Source organism: Oncorhynchus gorbuscha, linkage group LG20 (genome assembly GCF_021184085.1).
Source record: "Oncorhynchus gorbuscha isolate QuinsamMale2020 ecotype Even-year linkage group LG20, OgorEven_v1.0, whole genome shotgun sequence".
NCBI classification, from domain to species: Eukaryota; Metazoa; Chordata; class Actinopteri; order Salmoniformes; family Salmonidae; genus Oncorhynchus; species Oncorhynchus gorbuscha.
This window is the reverse complement of record NC_060192.1, coordinates 15,739,373-15,759,473: the sequence shown is the minus strand read 5'-3', so window position 1 is coordinate 15,759,473 and position 20,101 is coordinate 15,739,373.

The window sequence follows — 20,101 nt, the reverse complement described above, 5'->3', positions numbered from 1 at the left end:
AATGGAAGTTCCGGTGGTCAGGTCTGCACAGTGTTGGTCCGACCAATCAGAATCCACGCTCCAAGACTGTTTTGATCACATGGATAGGAATATGTTCTGGTTTGACTCTGGGAATAACAAATAAAATAAAATACATTTGTATTTGTCACATGCGTTGAATACAACAATTTCACCTTACAGTGAAATGCTTACTTACAAGCCCTTAACCAACAATGCAGTTTATGGAAAAAACATAAAAAGTAAGAGATAAGAAAAACAATTAATTAAAGAGCAGCAGTAAATAACAATAGCGGGGCTATATACAGGGGGTACCGGTACAGAGACAATGTGTCAATGTGCTGGGGCACCGGTGTCGAGGTAATTGTGGTAATTATGTACGTGCAGGTAGGATTGTTAAAGTGACTATGCAAGGTTAATAACAAAGAAGCAGCAGCATATGGGGGGTGCAAATAGTCTGGGTAGACATTTGATTAGCTCTTCAGAACTCTTATAGCTTGGAGATAGAAGCTGATAAAGCATCTTGGACCTAGACTTGGTGCTCCGGTACTGCTTGCCGTGCGGTAGCAGAGAGAACAGTCTATGAGTAGGATGGCTGGAGTCTTTGACACCCCCTAGTATCGAGGTCCTGGGTGCCAGGAAGCCTGACCCCGTTGATGTACTGGGCCATACGCACTACCCTTTGTGGTGCCTTGCAGACGGAGGCTGAGTAGTTGCCATACCAGGCAGTGAGGCAACCTGTCAGGATGCTCTCGATGGTGCAGCTGTAAAACCTTTTGAGGATCTGAGGACCCAGTCTCCTGATGGGGAATATAGGTTTTGTTGTGCCCTCTTCACGACTGTCTTGGTGTGCTTTGATCATGTTTGTTGGTGCTTGTTTGTTGGTGAAGTGGACGCCAAGGAACTTGGAGCTCTCAACCTGCTCCACTACAGCCCTGTCTTTTCCTGTAGTGCACAATCATCTCCTTTGTGTTGATCACATTGATAACGAGGTTGTTGTCCTTACACCACACAGTCAGGGTTCTGACCTCCTCCCTATAGGCTGTCTCATTGGTGTTGGTGATCAGGCCTACCACTGTTGTGTCATCAGCAAACTTAATGATGGTGTTGGAGCTGTGCTTGGCCGTGCAGTCATGAGTGAACAGGGAGTACAGGAGGTGACTGAGCACGCACCCCTGAAGGACCCCCGTGTTGAGCGTCAGCGTGGCAGATGTGTTGTTACCTACTCTTACCACCTGGGGCGACCCGCCAGGAAGTCTTGGATCCAGTTGCAGAGGGAGCTGTTTAGTCCCAGGGTCCTTAGCTTAAGGGAAGGCAGGTAGCCTTAACACGAGTGGTTACAGTGTTGGACTAGTAACTGGAAGGTTACACGATTGAATCCCTGAGCTGACAAGGTAAAAATCTGTTGTTCTACCCCTGAACAAGGCAGTTAACTCACTGTTCCTAGGCCATCATTGAAAATAAGAATTTGTTCTTAACTGACTTGCTAGTTAAATACAAGTGATGAGCTTTGAGGGCTCTATGATGTTGAACACTTGTAGTCAATGAATAGCATTCTCACATAGGTGTTCTTTTTGTACAGGTGGGGATGGGCAGTGTGGAGTGCAATAGAGATTTGTGGATCTGTTGGTGCAGTATGCAAATTGGAGTGGGTCTAGGGTTCCTGGGATAATGGTGTTGATGTGAGCCATGACCAGCCTTTCAAAGCATTTCATAGCTACAGATGTGAGTGCTACGGGTCGGTAGTCATTTAGGCAGGCTACCTTAGTGTTCTTGGGCACAGGGACTATGGTGGTCTGCTTGAAACATGTTGGTATTACAGACTCAGACAGGCAGAGGTTGAAAATGTCAGTGAAGACAGTTGGTCAGTTGGTCAGCGCATGCTCGGAGTACACATCCTGGTATTCCGTCTGGCCCAGCGGCCTTATGAACGTTGACCTGTTTAAAGGTCTTAGTCACATTGGCTGCAGAGAGCATGATCACACAGAACAACTGATGCTCTCACGCATGTTTCAGTGTTACTTGCCTCAAAACAAGCATATACTGTAAGTTATTTATTTTGTCTGGTAGGCTTGTGTCACCGGGGAACTCTCGGCTGTGCTTCCCTTTATAGTCTGTAATAGTTTGCAAGCCCTGCCATATCCGACGAGCATCGTGGTACGATTCGATCTTAGTCCTGTATTGACCCTTTGCCTGTCTGATGATTCGTCAGAGGGCATAGCGGGATTGAATGTGCCATCAGTGAACATCAGTGAGTAACATCAGTGAATTTACTGAATATGCCAAAAATGCATGGCTGATGTGATACTGGCAAGGTGACCGGGGACAATAGTATGGGAAACACCTTTCTATTTATTTATATTCTTTATTATTACATACATTTATTTTAATATCACTTTGACCTGCATTGTTGGTGCTGAGAGCTTAAGATTTTCACTGTAACCTGTAATTACACCTGCAACTCATCACTCTCTCTCTTCCTCTTGCTCAAAAACCAAAAACAAATAAGCACCCAATAAAGTGTAGACAAAAGGACATAAATGCACACAAAGATACACACAGGCTGTGTACAAGATTCCTTTACAGGGAACTTACTGTACTGTATAAAGGGTTGTAATACTACAGTTTTCGCTCAGATTTGGGTATTTTGGATCGAGATACAAGTTTTAATCACTTGTCAAGTTCCAATACCACTAAGTACAGGCCCTTCGGTACTGAGTTTCTCTTAGTGAAATCAACTTGAAATCATAGGCCCCTGGGTCTTACCAAAACATGGTGTTGAAGAACCACAACAGGGTCAACACAGCCCGCCAGCACTGAACCACAGAAACCCCACTGACTGGAATAGAAACACACACAGAAATATCTCCAGCAAGTCTCCCTCCCTCTGCAACCCAACACTGGGGCGCCATGAGAATGAAAACCCAGTTGTACATCAGGGTGTGAATTCTCTGAAAAAAACTGTTAGGGAACATGGTGGAGTTGGTCTTTTAACACCATGCATCAAGCTATCCAGCCACCAGTGTAGTGGAGACTCCAGACGGCACCCGCAGTCTTTATTGGGCTCCACTGGCCCAGAAATGACAGCTCCCGCTGGGCCTCATCCACAGGCTAGTGGCTAAGCTGCTATGACGGCTACATCCTTTAACAGTTGCATTTCTCATTGACCATCCTCCTGGGCCCAGATCAGTGAGAGGGACTCTGGAGGGATAGAGCACTGCCGGGGAGCCCAGTGAACAACGCTGGCCGCCGGCAAAACATTGCCCTAGGTGATTTGTCTCAAATGCAGGATGGCTGCTGATGTTAGTGACGTTGTTGCTCTTACAATAATTGATCAATTATATGTATTTATTATTTAGAGTCTAAAGCATATTTCAGTCTGCTTCAGTACATTTGAAGTGAAAAATAGATGATGAATACTGTATGTGAGTGATACAGCGAAGCCATACAGGTGGCAACCATTTTAAAGATGGAGAGTGAACTTTGATTTGGTGATGTACAAGTCTTCTTTTCAACTTCGACGAGTTGCTAGAGAGAATTAGAAGGCCAAACCCCACAAACACACCATCTATAGAAATCAATATTACTGTCTTAATACATGTGCCAAAATATCTCTCTGCACACTTCTGACTCTGAAGTAGTGAGTTGAATAGGCAATGCAAACCCCATAAAGTAAGGGCTCTATTCAATCTGTATCGCTGAAGTGTTACACATTCCGGGATCGAAGTGTTAAGGTCATTCCTTATTGAGCCGGCATCAGCAGTGTTTACCGTGAACGCAATCTCTGCTAAAGTGGGAACATTATCTTTAAATTTCAATCATGCTGTGTAGCTGAATTTCCATAATGCAGATTGAATAGAGCCCTAATACTATAAATCTGTTTAACGATGCTTGATAAAAATCTATTCAACGATTTACAGCTTTAGGACTTTGTTGATAATTTCAATATGACTCTATTGTTTCCAACTCCACTCAGTGCTTTGCAAATAAATCAAATGGTCTACATGCAATCTCATTGAGCAAAATGGCCCAGTGCACTCAGCTAGCTGGACAGCTATACAGCTCCAGCCTCTGTGATCTACTGTAGGTCTGTAGCCTGCCAAGGTAACTTACTTCTCAGGACCTGTAACCTTTACACCCAATCAAAAGATCAGGAAACACCACTTCCAACCAAAATGGAATCAACGGACAACAATGCAAGTGTAGGAAAACAAAACAAGACACACTTCATATGGATCTCCCCTGTGCCCACTGGCACTGCCCAGTACTCCAACCCAAAGTGTGCCAGAACGCCAGGCAGGACAGGCTCTGGCATTGGGTATGTTGGTGTTTGCCAAACTATCTTGGGTTTCAAAAGGAAATGAGATCACAGATCAGATTGGTTTGTGGAGAGTTAAAAGGAAAATTGATGTCAATGTCCGAAATCAATCATTTGTGAAAAGTATAATTGACTCTTTGAGGAGTTTCATCTCAGGAGCATGCTTATGATTTGTATAGACATGTAGGGTGACTGATAGTGTGTCGGGTGAAAAAAACAGATGTCTAAAAATCACTACTGCTCTGTATCAGCCTTTCTAAATCATGAAATTGTTGTTGCTTCAATAAATGTAATATGTTCTCACCCTAGTTTAAAAATACATTTTAAAAAATCCCCTTAAAGCTCCATCCCTGACCCATTCCAACAATGACCCCTATTCACATTGGGAACATCATGTGAGACCGCGAGTTAACACGAGGACATGGCCTACTCCTAACCCCTGTAATGTCGACTCCAATGTGCCTGGAGACACGTAGAATGTGAATAAATAAAACACAGCGTAAACAAGCAAAAGCCATAATCCCGGGGTTTGAACATGATACACGCTGAGTTGTGGATCTTCATAATGCTGGTTCTGTATATGTAAACTGTATATAAATCAACCGGTGATGGGTGAAGACACAAAACATACGAGGAAAGAAAAGATGTGGTCGAAAGAGGAGTAATCTTTGGGTCTCCGAAATGTTTAGAAGTCATCTAAACATGCAAGAGAAAACAATCTACCACCACAACCACAACCACAACCACAGTCAAAGCATTGGCCTGGAATACGAGGCCAGGAAGGGAGGGAGACACTTTTTCTGCTGTGTTCTACTTGACTATTCTCCCTATGAGTAACTGCCCTGTTGAGTCACTGAAAAGTCTCCCCTTTTGTGTTTGGAGTGGCTTGTTTTTGGAGTGTCTACACGCCTATGTGTGTTTTCCCCGTCCGTAACGCCACTTCTTCTCCATCAAGTCTCATGGTGTGAGAAGAGTTTGTGTGTGCAGAGTTGTGACCTGCCGGGGCTAGTTGTCCTGCCTTATCTGTCACCATGCAGTCTGTCTGCTGTCTGTGGGAGGCTTGGCCCCCTCACCCTCAATACACATAGCTGCAGTTCAAGCAGGGAGAGAACAACCGGGGTCAGCCATTAGATGACCCTGATTGAGCTGGTTGGAGGTTCCACACAAAGACATTCTAGAAGCCCTCTAGCATTCAGTCTAAACGAACAGAACGACATGCTTCCTTCTCCACCAATTACGAGGGAGTTTAGGAGGGGGAGGGTGGAGCTGAGGTTGTAATTGGTTAGGATTACCAGGGGATTATTCTACCTATAGAAACAGTAAAACATACAGATTGCACCAGGTTAGGGAGTTTAGGGAGGTGTAATTAACCACAGAGCAGGTATGTCATCGCGGTGGAGAGCAGTGAGAGGGAGACTTCTCCCAGCGTCTCCCGAAGTTGGCCATTCTTCTGTAAATCATGTGATGGGGTGAAGTTTGCGTTGGAATGCAAGTGCGTGACAGTGATGAAAGCGAGTTGCCAGACGCTGACAATGTAGCGTTGCAGACCTGTGACATGAGGAGAGCGAGGCCGCTAGCGATGAGCAGAGTCAAACAGGTTATGAAGCCAGGCAGAACAGCTGGGAGGTGACAGAAACCAGGAGCTGTCAGAGGAAGTACAAGACGTAATGTCGTCAACACGGGCGCCACCCCTTTGATGAATTCCTCCCAGACAGCTCAGGACAGCCACAGCCTGATGTACGACGTGTGTATTCTTTACACTGTCAAGAGTATTTGCCCACAACAGAAGCACGGAACCCATGATGTTTAATAATTCTTAACAAAGAACGTAGAAATACCTGTTTTGGTATTTCTGATAGACTACACCATTGTTTTGTTTTGATTGTTTTTTAAATTGAACCTTTATTTAACTCGGCAAGTCAGTTAAGAACAGTGGGTTAACTGCCTTGTTCAGGGGCAGAACAACAGATTTTTACCTTGTCAGTTCGGGGATTCGATCTTTCGGATACGGGCCCAACGCTCTGACCACGAGGCTACCTGCCGACCCAAAAATATCATCCTTCGAGCCAGATTTATTGTAGTTTTGTTCATGACAATTTCCTGACAATTTCTCCACAATGTTATTTTGCTGTTTTCACTTGTTGGATAACAAAAAGTACATTGGAGAATAAAAAATGACGTATCATGCTACGAGAGCAAACCCAGATCAGGCAAGGTACAAAGTGGAAAGTCTTGGTACAGTATTTGGCAGCACGTTGTTGATTCCATCATCTTCTCTGACAGTCTGTTACCATGCCTGAGGTACCTTTGACGTTAATAGATAGATTGGTGGCTAACCATTGTTCACGCTGATTAGAAGATTGTTTTAGCTGTCCAGGGTTTACAGACTTGTTCTGCTCTGAAAAAATGTGTTTCTTATAAGAGCTTCTCATGACAGTGGGCGATTGCAAAATATGCCTTTGTAACTTGGCCTCTAATTTCAAAGAGGGTATTGAAATCCTTTGTTTAGATGGCTTACCAGAAACCTATCATGCCTCAAATAAATAAAAAAAGGTCTTTAATTGGAAATGGCAGGACTACAAATTGCTGTTATTGTGTTTTCTGTTGAGAGATGATTAGGGCTTTCTTGGTGAGCTGAGGTCTCCTTAGTGCAGTGGTTACGGTCTGGAGAGAGGTTGTGTGGAGGTAAAGGACAACTATTGGGTTTAGGACACACTCATTATCAGTGAATAACAATGACATGAAATTTGGTATATTTTAATATACTTTAGATTACATTTTCCAATGTTTCCTTCAGTTTCAGATAAGATTACCACTATCTGAAATTGCAATCAATTATATTAAGAGGAAAGAAATCATCTTAGATACATAAAAAACAGTGATGTAAAGTACTTAAGTAAAAATACTTTGAAGTACTACGTAAGTCGTTTTTTGGGGTATCTGTACTTTCATTTACTGTTTTTATTCCATTACAATTCTAGAGAAAAGGTGTACTTTTTACTCACATACATTTTCCCTAACACCAAAAAGTCCTTATCGAATGCTCAGGCAGGACAGAATTATGGTACAGTTCACACACCTATCAATATAACGCCTTGTCATTCCTACTGTCTTTGATCTGGCGGACTCACTAAACACAAATACTTTGCTTGTAAATTATTTCTGAGTAAAAGTATACTTTTATTTGAGTAATTTTCTATTAAGGTATATTTACTTTTACTCAAGTACGACAATTGAGTACTTTTTACACCACTGATAAAAACCTTTCAAAAAAGCAGAAACTGGATGTACAGTATCAGGTTATCAGGACTTGCGAAAGACCAACTCATCACGACACCTGTCAATCACATACTGCTTACTAGATTAGTAGAATATCATTTCAATATAAGTATCATAATGATTATAGACGGATCACCGGTTTGTTTGACCTATTCACTTTATGTAGACTGTAACTAGATGACTCATGGGAGCGGTAAGGCAAAGCTTCACGCCTCCAGAGTGTCAAAAAGTTGTGTGCTGTGAGCTTTCTGCCTCAAACCAGGCAATTCACCTCTTGGGAAAGACAAACCACGCAATCAGGAACATCTGTTGGACACTCTCCAGAGGCTGAAACAGTCTCTCAATTGATCAGGCCGCAGTGTCTTAGGGCCGCTTCACGTTGAGTGTGAACTTGGAGGAGTTCGCCCTCTCCGAGTCATGTCCCCACCATACCCTTCCTTTCTGACACACACACACACACACACACACACACACACACACACACACACACACACACACACACACACACACACACACACACACACACACACACACACACACACACACACACACACACACACACACACACACACACACACACACACACACACACACACACACACACACACACACACACATCCCCCTTACCCTTTCCCCTCTCTGTGCATGACTATTTATCTAAGTCCCCATCCCTGGTTGAATGGCAGTCTTTGTTGGTAACTGAAAAGTTTAATGATAGCTGCAGGCCTGATGCATTTGTATCTGTCACTGGAAGACGTTATTCTCAAGCTGAGAGTCTTCCCCATTCTGGCTTGTAGGGGAGAAGGGTTGAAGTTACGGTCAAGCCCCAAATGGGGCTACCGTCGGTGCATTTTGACCAATCACAACGTCTCCTTCGCCCATATATCAACCGGTGTTGGTGTCAGGTCAGCTGACACCAAGGGATGACACCACACTCTCAAATACACACACACAGACTGCACTGTACACACGTACTGTACATGTTGAGCAGTCTAGCATCTTGTCATGTCCACCAATGATCAAGTTTCATATAGTGCTGACAGTTTACCATGTACTGTCTTCCCAATAGAAATGCGGAAAGCTTCCTTGTACTGTATGTGTTCATGCAGAAGCACCCATTGGCTGAGCTGTTAACATGCAGTAAACAATATATACTTCAGTAGCTGTAGTTTGTCATCTCAAATGATATTGCCTTATGAACCCTACTCTGTAGACACTGCCTTGTCTTTGAACTCTTGCATACAGTATGATTCAACTCACTCACATTGACTACATATGAACTGCCCTTAGTGATGGTAAACTCTGTTAGATGATCAACAGTAACCAGAGAATAGGGTGATAGCAAAGGGAAGGAAGAAGCAAAAAAGTGTAATGGTGAATGAATGTGTCAGTAGGAGAGTACACATCATGCAGTTAGACAAAACTTACTAGGGCTCCTTTGCATCAGACAGACACCTTTCATCCAAAAACGAACAAGCATCCTTATAGAACACAACAGGCAATGTGTTCGTGCCTCCACACAGACACGCTCACACTCCTATGTCCCAGCCCCAGACAAAGTAAAGGTATCTATCTCTGTTGATCTGAAGTCACAGGAACCATTGCCTTCACCCGCCCAGCCATTATCGTGTTATAGATCTAACCCTGTGAGTTAAGTGCCCTGCTAAAAGCATATGTACACAAACATCCCTGAGTGGAATGTGGTGCGAGGCCTTTATCTCCAAGTGAATCACCCATGGAAGAATTTGAATAGAGACAATAAGTTACAGTTGACAGTTTAGGAGGAAATTGGGCAATCGTTTCAACCAGCCAGGGTGTTGTTCAATGGAAAGTGCTTGAAGACCAACATATCTGGAGAAATGAAAACACCAACAGCGTTATGAGTTGTTAAATATATGGACGACAGCTGGGGATGGTAGTGGCTCCAGAGTCTCATCCTGTTGATGGCTGGCTGGGAGCTGGACGCTGGGCTGGGTGCTGGGCTGGGAGCTGGGCTGGGAGCTGGGCTGGAAGCTGGGCCGGGAGCTGGACGCTGGGCTGGGTGCTGGACTCTGGGCTAGGTGCTGGGCTGGGTGCTGGATGCTAGGCTGGGAGCTGGGTTGGGAGCTGGGCCAGGAGCTGGACGCTGGGCTGGGTGCTGGGCTGGGAGCTGGGCTGGGAGCTGGGTGCTGGGCTGGGTGCTGGGCTGGGAGCTGGGCTGGGAGCTGGGCCGGGAGCTGGACACTGGGCTGGGTGCTGGGCTGGGTGCTGGGCTGGGAGCTGGGCCGGGTGCTGGACGCTGGGCTGGGTGCTGAGCTGGGAGCTGGAGGCTGGGCTAGGTGCTGGGCTGGGAGCTGGGCCGGGAGCTGGACGCTGAGCTGGGTGCTGGGCTGGGAGCTGGGCTGGGAGCTGGGCTGGAAGCTGGGCCGGGAGCTGGACACTGGGCTGGGTGCTGGGCGCTGGGCTGGGTGCTGGGAGCTAGGATGGGAGCTGGGCTGGGCGCTGGGCTGGGAGCTGGGCCGGGTGCTGGACGCTGGGCTGGGTGCTGAGCTGGGAGCTGGAGGCTGGGCTAGGTGCTGGGCTGGGAGCTGGGCCGGGAGCTGGACGCTGAGCTGGGTGCTGGGCTGGGAGCTGGGCTGGGAGCTGGGCTGGAAGCTGGGCCGGGAGCTGGACACTGGGCTGGGTGCTGGGCGCTGGGCTGGGTGCTGGGAGCTAGGATGGGAGCTGGGCTGGGAGCTGGGCCGGGAGCTGGACGCTGGGCTGGGCGCTGGGCTGGGAGCTGGGCTGGGAGCTGGACGCTGGGCTGGGTGCTGGGCTGGGAGCTGGGCTGGGAGCTGGGCCGGGAGCTGGACACTGGGCTGGGTGCTGGGCTGGGAGCTGGGCCGGGTGCTGGACGCTGGGCTGTGTGCTGGGCTGGGAGCTGGGCCGGGAGCTGGGCACTGGGCTGGGAGCTGGGCCGAGAGCTGGGCCGGGGGCTGGACGCTAGGCTGGGTCCTGGCCTGGGAGCTTGGCTGGGAGCTGGGAGCTCGGCTGGTGTTGGGGTGGGGTGGGAAGAAATAGAAGCAGAGGGGAGAAAGGTAACATGAGCCAGTGTGAATGGACTCATTGTTTCTGCAGCTTAATTAGGCGAGACAAGTGAGGCGTGAACAGATTCCCATCATTAGGGCCCTAAAAAGCCCATTAGAATCAATGCCACGCTCTGGTCAGACTCAATGTCTGCCTTAGCAGCCCAGGCCAAGCAGGCCACTGGATACGATTACAGCCGCGCGGCTAAAACAAGGCAACTCTATAGCCACACTAACACCCAAGGTAATGCAATTGACGCCGCATTCTGGAAAAGGGATGAGAGGTGGGCTGGCGTGAAGGGTGTGTGTGTGTGTGTGTGTGTGTGTGTGTGTGTGTGTGTGTGTGTGTGTGTGTGTGTGTGTGTGTGTGTGTGTGTGTGTGTGTGTGTGTGTGTGTGTGTGTGTGTGTGTGTGTGTGTGTGTGTGTGTGTGTGTGTGTGTGTGTGTGCGTGCGTGTGCATGCGTGTGCATGCGTGCGTGCATGCGTGCGTGCATGCGTGTGCATGCGTGCGTGCGTGTGCGCGTGGTGCATGGGTGTCTGCATGTGCGTGTGTGTGTGTGTGCGCACATACATGTCTGCATCTGTGTGTGTGTGCAAGTGGGTAGCTGCCTGTGTGTCTGTTTGTGTAGATGTGTCTAGATTGTAGCCGGCAGGGTCCTGATAAACTGATAAACTGCTGGGATTAATGGCCACTTCTGGAGCCCAAGTGGCTCTATCAATACAGGGAAGAACTGCCCAATCGGCCTATTGATCTGTTGTCTCGCTGGGTGCTGGGTGTAATTCCGGCACCCTGGGCCTGAGTGTTCCACAGAGGGTAGGGGCTGGGGGAGATTGGACTAATGGTGGCGCCATCCATAGACTCTCCTGGATTTGAGTCTTCAGCGCATACTGCCTCTATTGCTATATGTGCAGTAACAGACTAGCTGATCCCGTACAGTTGGCGACAGCACAGTAAAGCCTGATCAAATTACAGCACATAGAGCTATGGAATTAATATAAATTAATACCAGTTAAACTTGCCCATGAAGGTGATATCCTTTGGGGTAAAGAGGTGTACAGTAGTTATCCATAAAGAAATTGAGAGTGTGATCCCTGTACATTATACCTGTTTGAGTCTAAAGAATCAATGTGGTCTCAGGGCAATTCGTATCATTCTGTATGTAAATTTGTAACACTCCGTTGAGTATGATATGTTTCGTTACATTATGAATGGAATAGCGGTCGTACAATATTATACCAATTAGAGGACGTATAGTATTATACATATTACCCGGTCATACAATAGCATATGAATTGGAGACCAGGTTGCTTGTTGCCATAATAACAAATGAGAATTACGTTGGCTGTTAGTGGAACTAATGACGAAGGTTAGGAGAATGAAAACAACAAAGATTGGGTCAATTTACATAGCAGGTGGAACATGTTAGACGGTAGCAGATTACACCAACCCATCCTCTCGACCATCTTCCCGACTTTCATTTTTAATCGTAACTAGACTATTACATAATGTACATATTGTTTTTCTCTAAGGCCAGGCTGAAAGAATGAGTCTGTACAATTTTATCTGTCTGTTTTTTCCACGTGAAATATGCCAGGATTTTGTGTGAGACTAACTGACAACAAGAACATGGCTTCTGTCATAACAACAGTAGCACTTCTCTAATCCCCAGTTGTCAGAGCTAAGCATCATACCTTTCTATATGAGGTAGTCCCCAGTAAAATCCCAATTTATTGTTCCATGGTGCATGACAATCATGCATAGATACCATCACAGACAACAAGGGAGGGATGGAGAGGGAGAGAAATGAAGGGAGGCCTGAGAAAAGGCGAGAGAGATTGAGATGGAGGGAGAGAGGGAGGAGGGAGAGAGGGAGGAGGGAGGAGGGAGGAGGGAGGAGGGAGGAGGGAGGAGGGAGGAGGGAGGCAGCCTTTATCTGCTCACCTCAGGCTGTTGTTTTTGCTCCACGGTGGCAGTCTGTGGTGGAGGGATCTCACACACTGACTGAATGGTCCCTGACCACACACACACACTCATGGTTTGCAAGATACCACACACACACACACAAGTGCACACACAGAAAACCACATCTCTCCTAATGGCCTGAAGCCACATAGGGAGAAAGAGAGTGAAAGAGAGAAGAGGGTGAGATAGGGGCAAAGAGAGTGAAAGAGAGAGGAGGGTGAGATGGGGAAAAGAGAGTGAAAGAGAGAGGAGGGTGAGATGGGGAAAAGAGAGTGAAAGAGAGAGGAGGGTGAGATGGGGGCAAAGAGGGTGAAAGAGAGAGGAGGGTGAGGTGGGGGCAAAGAGAGTGAAAGAGAGAGGAGGGTGAGATGGGGCAAAGAGAGTGAAAGAGAGAAGAGGGTGAGATGGGGCAAAGAGAGTGAAAGAGAGAGGAGGGTGAGATGGGGGCAAAGAGAGTGAAAGAGAGAGGAGGGTGAGATGGGGCAAAGAGAGTGAAAGAGAGAAGAGGGTGAGATGGGGCAAAGAGGGTGAAAGAGAGAGGAGGGTGAGATGGGGCAAAGAGAGTGAAAGAGAGAAGAGGGTGAGATAGGGGCAAAGAGAGTGAAAGAGAGAGGAGGGTGAGATAGGGGCAAAGAGAGTGAAAGAGAGAGGAGGGTGAGATGGGTCAAAGAGAGTGAAAGAAAGAAGAGGGTGAGATGAGTGAAAGAAAGAGGAGGGTGAGATGGGGCAAAGAGAGTGAAAGAGAGAAGAGGGTGAGATGGGGCAAAGAGAGTGAAAGAGAGAAGAGGGTGAGATGGGGCAAAGAGAGTGAAAGCGAGAGGAGGGTGAGATGGGGCAAAGAGAGTGAAAGAAAGAAGATGGTGAGATGAGTGAAAGAGAGAGGAGGGTGAGATGGGGGCAAAGAGAGTGAAAGAGAGAGGAGGGTGAGATGGGACAAAGAGAGTGAAAGAGAGAAGAGGGTGAGATGGGGCAAAGAGAGTGAAAGAGAGGAGGGTGAGATAGGGGCAAAGAGAGTGAAAGAGAGAGAAGGGTGAGATAGGGGCAAAGAGAGTGAAAGAGAGGAGGGTGAGATAGGGGCAAAGAGAGTGAAAGAGAGAAGAGGGTGAGATAGGGGCAAAAAGAGTGGAAGAGAAAGGAGGGTGAGATAGGAGCAAAGAGAGTGAAAGAGAGAAAATGGTGAGATAGGGGCAAAGAGAGTGGAAGAGAGAGGAGGGTGAGATAGGGGCAAAGAGAGTGGAAGAGAGGAGGGTGAGATTGGTGTAAAGAGAGTGAAAGAGAGAAGAGGGTGAGATAGGGGCAAAGAGAGTGAAAGAGAGAAGATGGTGAGAGGGGCAAAGAGAGTGAAAGAGAGGATGGTGAGATAGGGGCAAAGAGAGTGAAAGAGAGGAGGGTGAGATAGGGGCAAAGAGTGAAAGAGAGAGGAGGGTGAGATGGGGCAAAGAGAGTGAAAGAGAGTAGGGTGAGATTGGGGTAAAGAGAGTGAAAGAGAGAAGAGGGTGAGATAGGGGTGAAATTACTATAAAGACAAGAAGTAGAGAAATAGAGACAAAAATAGGTATTAGGAGAGACTGACAGAGAGAAAAGACGAGGTAGAAAGAGAGAAACAAGAGAGTTTCTCTTGTGAGAGTGAGAGAGGTAGGCAGGTAGTTTGGCGCCTTCACTCTGTCCAGCGCCCCCCGGTGCAGGAGATAAAGGCCTGCTGAATATTTCATGTCTTTGACTGACAGCTCCTCAGGGTCTTAGGAGAGCCATGGCGCCCACTTTACAGCCCAGAGGAATCTCCCAGACAACCTCAACACACATCATGTGATAACACACGCACACAAAGACGCAGACACATACACGGCAGACACACACATGCACGGATGCGCATGCAGACGACACATACACACAATTCACTCCAGGCCCTGTCACCCTACCGCTATGTCTGGTGCTTAGGTGTACCAGCGGTCATCAGGTTCCAGGTATGTTTGGCATTGTGTGACTTTCAAATGTTCTTATGATTTTAAGCACATCCTTTGTAACTTGAATTGTTTCCACTTGTTAAAATACAATAAAATCAATTCATTATTAATGCATGATGGAGTAGACAACATGAAATCAAATAATTATTTGTCACATGCTCCAAATACAACAGTGCTACTGTCAGCAGACCTTACCGTGAAATACTTACTCACGAGCCCTTAACCAACAATGCAGAGTTCAGGAGCCCGTAAAACGGCGGCCATCCCCACCGGCGCCATTCTCTAAAATCAATAGGAACTGTTTTGTTAACAGGAAGTCACATGCTGGTTCTCTTGGTCTCTGATCAACATGTTGTCAAAACTACAAGCATGTGTCTTCGTCTTCACATTCCCTAAACCACGTCTTCAACAATGTGCTGTATTTACCAAGCTCTCTCAACATTACCCTACACTACAGTACGTCACCTCTCATGTTATACTTCGTAAATCACCTCATAATACTTTCTCACCTTAAAATTCTTGCCATCGGTTACCTCCTGAGTCTTTCAGAGGTGAATGAAACTCCTATTTGATTAAAGTTTGACCAGGAATGACAGTTATGTCTTATATAATCACAGTGAGTGTGATCATGTGGGCTTTTGAAGGGCTAACGGCAGAGCCATGCTACGGTAGTGTGTTGGAGTGAAATTACACTTGGCAGCCATGTCACATTTTCCAAAAAGCTCTCTGTGATTCTCTGACAAAAAGTGTGCTCCTAAGACATTAGATCCTTTTCTTTCTTCCTTATTAGGAGGGAGCTCGGGTCAAGGTAATTTTCTGACAGTACTGGCAGCACTACTCACTAGCAGGGAATCTGCAGTAAATCAAAGAGAAATCCCTCCTAACTCTCCCTCCTCTGCCTCTCCCTACACTTCCCAGGATCCATCTCTTCTCCCATTAGGATGCATGGAAAGGCTCCTAAGCCTGAATCCCAAGGAACCGTTTCCCCGCCCCGCTGTCACATCTGACCACTCGGCCCCTGATGAGATCATTGTCTGCAGATTGCTTCCCCGTGAGGCCCCTTGGCACCCGGCTGTGTCTGGTGTGTGTGATGTGTGCTGCGTCTGGGGACCAGGCAGGCGGTTCCTCTAATCATCCCTGACACCAGTGGCTCCGCCCCTCCTCGGCCCCCACCGCCTGCCTGCCCTGGCTCAGTCTAGCCAGCCCAGCTAACTCCAAACACACCTTCCTCTTCCATCCTCTGTCCAATTGGTCTGACTGACAGATCAGCCACTCATGGGCCACAACCAGGCCCAATCACTCTCGATCATTGACGGAAAATGGCTTCCAGAGCTGCATGTGCCGAAGGAATTAGTTCCCAGTGAGAGCTCAACCAGAGGTCAGATAAAATTGGTGAGGCAGAGGGGGTGTATCCTGTACCATACACCCCCTCCCCCTCTCCCATCATCCCTCCTTCTTTACAGGAAGAGGAAGTCAGGGGTCTGGTCTAAACAAACTCAGGATGTTGAGCAGCATGGAGCTTCAGAGCTTTGCTTCCACTGAGGATCAAATCAGTCCCACATCCCCATCATTCGCAGGAGAAAGAGACAGAGATATCGAGGACGTAGGTCGGGGTGCTTTGTAAGAATCCGAAGGCAAGTGGGCAATCTGCCTTTACTATCAGTCCTATTAGCCAACATACAATCATTGGATAACAAAATAGACGAGCTACGATCACGAAAATCCTACCAATGGGACATTAAAAACTGTAATATCTTATGTTTTACCGAGTTGTGGCTGAACGACGTGATGGATTAAATACAGCTGCTGGGGTTTACACTGCACCTGCATGATAGAACAGCAGCTTCTCATAAGAAAAGGGGTGGCGGTCTGTGTATATTTTCAGACAACAGCTAGTGCACAAAATGTAATATTAAGGAAGTGTTGAGGTTTTGCTCGCCTGAGGTAGAGTATCTCATGATAAGCTGTAGACCACACTATTTACCAAGAAAGTTTTCATCTATATTATTCGTAGCTGTCTATTTACCCCGATAAACTGATGCTGGTACTAAGTCCACACTCAATGAGCTGTACAAGGCCATAAGCAAACAGGGAAATGCTCATCCAGAGGCGGCGCTCCTAGTGGCCAGGGAATTTAATACAGGGAAACTTAAATCTAGACCACCTTTACTCCACACACAGAGACACGTACAAAGAGACACGTACAAAGCTCACCCTCGCCCTCCATTTGGCAAATCTGACCATAAATATATCCTCCTGATTCTTGCTTACAACAAAAACTAAAGCAGAAAGCACCGGTGACTCGGTCAATAATGAAGTGGTCAGATGACGCAGATTCTAAGCTACAGGACTGTTTTGCTAGCACAGACGGGAATATGTTCTGGGATACACCACATCAATCACTGGCTTCATCAATAAGTGCATCTATGATGTCGTCCCCACAGTGACCGTACGTACAGTATATACCCCAACCAGAAGCCATGGATTACAGGCAACATCCGCACTGAGCGGATGGGTAGAGCTGCCGCTTTCAAGGAGAGGTACTCTAACATTCACAAGGACGATTACCAGGACGTGTATTCCAAGCATGCGCTGACCAACTGGCAAGTGTCTTCACTGACATTTTCAACCTAATATTAATAATATGCATGTCAATCTCTCCTGGCTGAAAGTGGAGGAGAGATTGACTTCATCACTACTTTTATTTATGAGAGGTTGAATGCACATGTTGAATGCACCGAGCTGTATGTCTAAACTACTGGAATACAACTCGGACACCCCATGCATACCCCACAAGACATGGCACAAGAGGTCTCTTCACAGTCCCCAAGTCCAGAACAGACTACGGGAGGCACATACTACAACATAGAGCCATGACTACATGGAACTTTATTCCACATCAAGTAACTGACGCAAGCAGTAAAATAAAACAAATAAAAAACACCTTATGGAACAGAGGGGACTATGAAGCAACACAAACTTTGGCGCATACGCGCACACACACACACACACACACACACACACACACACACACACACACACACACACACACACACACACACACACACACACACACACACACACACACACACACACACACACACACACACACACACACACACACACACACACACACACACACACACACACACACACACACACACACACACGATAACATACGCACTATACATAAACATGGATTTAGTACTGTAGATATGTGTTAATGGAGGAGTAGGGACCTGAGAGCACACAGTGTGTTGTAAAATCTGTCAATGTATTGTAATGTATCAAAATTGTATAAACTGCCTTAATTTAGCTGGACCCCAGGAAGGGTAGCTGCTGCTTTGGCACCTCCACCATCGAGAACTGGTTGCATCCCTGCCTGGCACGGCAACTGCTTAGCCTCCGACCACAAGGCACTACAGAGGGTAGTGCGTACGGCCCAGTACATCACTGGGGCCAAGCTTCCTGCCATCCAGGACCTCTATACCAGGAGGTGTCAGAGGGGGGCCCTAAAAATTGTCAAAGACCCCATCCACCCTACTCATAGACTGTTCTCTCTGATACCACACGGCAAGCGGTACCCGAGCCTAAGTCTAGGTCCAAAAGGATTCTTAACAGCTTCTACCTCGAAGCCATTAGACTCCTGAACAGCTAATCAAATGGCTACCCAGACTATTTCTATTGTCGCCCACCAAATATTTTCCGCTGCTGCTACTCCCTGGTTGATATCTATGCATGGTCACTAACTCTACCTACATGTACAGATGCAATCGGAAGTTTACATAGATTTAGGTTGGAGTCCTTAAAACTTGTTTTTCAACAGCTCCACAAATTTCCTGTAAACAAACTATAGTTTTGGGAAGTTGGTTAGGAAATCTACATTTTGCATGACACATAATTTTTCCAACAATTGTTTACAGACAGATTATTTCACTTCTAACTCTATCACAATTCCAGTGGGTCAGAAGTTTACATACACTAAATTGACAGTGCCTTTAAACAGATTGGATAATTCCAGAAAATTATGTCATGGCTTTAGAAGCTTCTGATAGGCTAATTGACATAATTTGAGTAAATTGGAGGTGTACATATGGATGTATTTCAAGATCTACCTTCAAACTCAGTGCCTCTTTGCTTGACATCATGAGAAAATCTAAAGAAATCAGCCAAGACCTCAGGAAAAAAATTGTAGACCTCCACAAGTCTGGTTCATCTTTGGAAACAATTTCCAAATGCCTGAAGGTACCATGTTCATCTGTACAAACAATAGTACGCAAGTATTAAAACCATGGGACCACGCAACCATCATACCGCTCAGAAAGGAGACACGTTCTGTCTTCAAAGGGGGTGACACCCTAGACCCAAACTGTTACGGACCTATATCCCTCCTGCCCTGCCTATCTAGAGTATTCGAAAGCCAAGTTAATAAACAGATAACTGACCATTTTGAATCCCCACCGTACCTTCTCTGCTGTGCAATCCGGCTTCTGAGCTGGTCATGGGTGCACCTCAGCCACGCACAAGGTACTAAACGATATCATAACCGCCATCGATAAAAGACAGTGCTGTGCAATCCAGTCGTGCAATCTGGCTGTGCAATAAGAAACCTGGCCATGGAACCTGGCCAAGGCTTTCGACTCTGTCAATCACCTTATTCATATCGGCAGACTCAATAGCCTTGGTTTTTCTAATGACTGCCTCGCCTGGTTCACCAACTACTTTGCAGACAGAGTTCAGAGTGTCAAATCGGAGGGCATGTTGTCTGGACCTCTGGCAGTCTCTATGGGGGTACCACGGGGTTCAATTCTCGGGCCGACTCTTTTCTCTGAAAGTATCAATGATGTCGCTCTTGCTGTAGGCGATTCCCTGATCCACCTCTACGCAGACGACACCATTCTGTATACTTCTGGCCCTTCCTTGGACACTGTGCTAACTAACCTCTAAATGAGCTTCAATGCCATACAACACTCATTCCTGGGCCTCCAACTGCTCTTAAAACCTCTTAAGTCGACCCTCTACTTTTTCGAACATTCTGTTAAAAATCGCACAACATTTCAGCGCCCTGCTTCTCATGCCAGGAATATAGTATATGCATATGATTAATATGTGTAGATAGAAAACACTCAGACGTTTATAAAACTGGTTAAATCACGGCTGTGACTATAACAGAACGTGCGTTTTATTGAAAAGCGCAGGAAAATCTGATCACTGAAAATTGGAAAATATATCAATGCGCCACTTGCATTGTCACGCCTTGGTCATTGTATTTTGTGTTTTTGTTATATGTTTGGGTAGGCCAGGGTGTGACATGGGTTTATAGGTTGTATTCGTATTGGGGTTTGTATTATTTGGGATTGCGGCTGATTAGGGGTGTGTCCTAGTTAGGTTGGCTGCCTGGGGCGATTCTCAATCAGAGTCAGGTGCTTGTCATTGTCTCTGATTGAGAACCGTATTTAGACAGCCTGACTTTCGCGTTGTATTTTGTGGGTGTTTGTTCCTGTCTTAGTGTTGTAGTCACCAGATAGGCTGTAA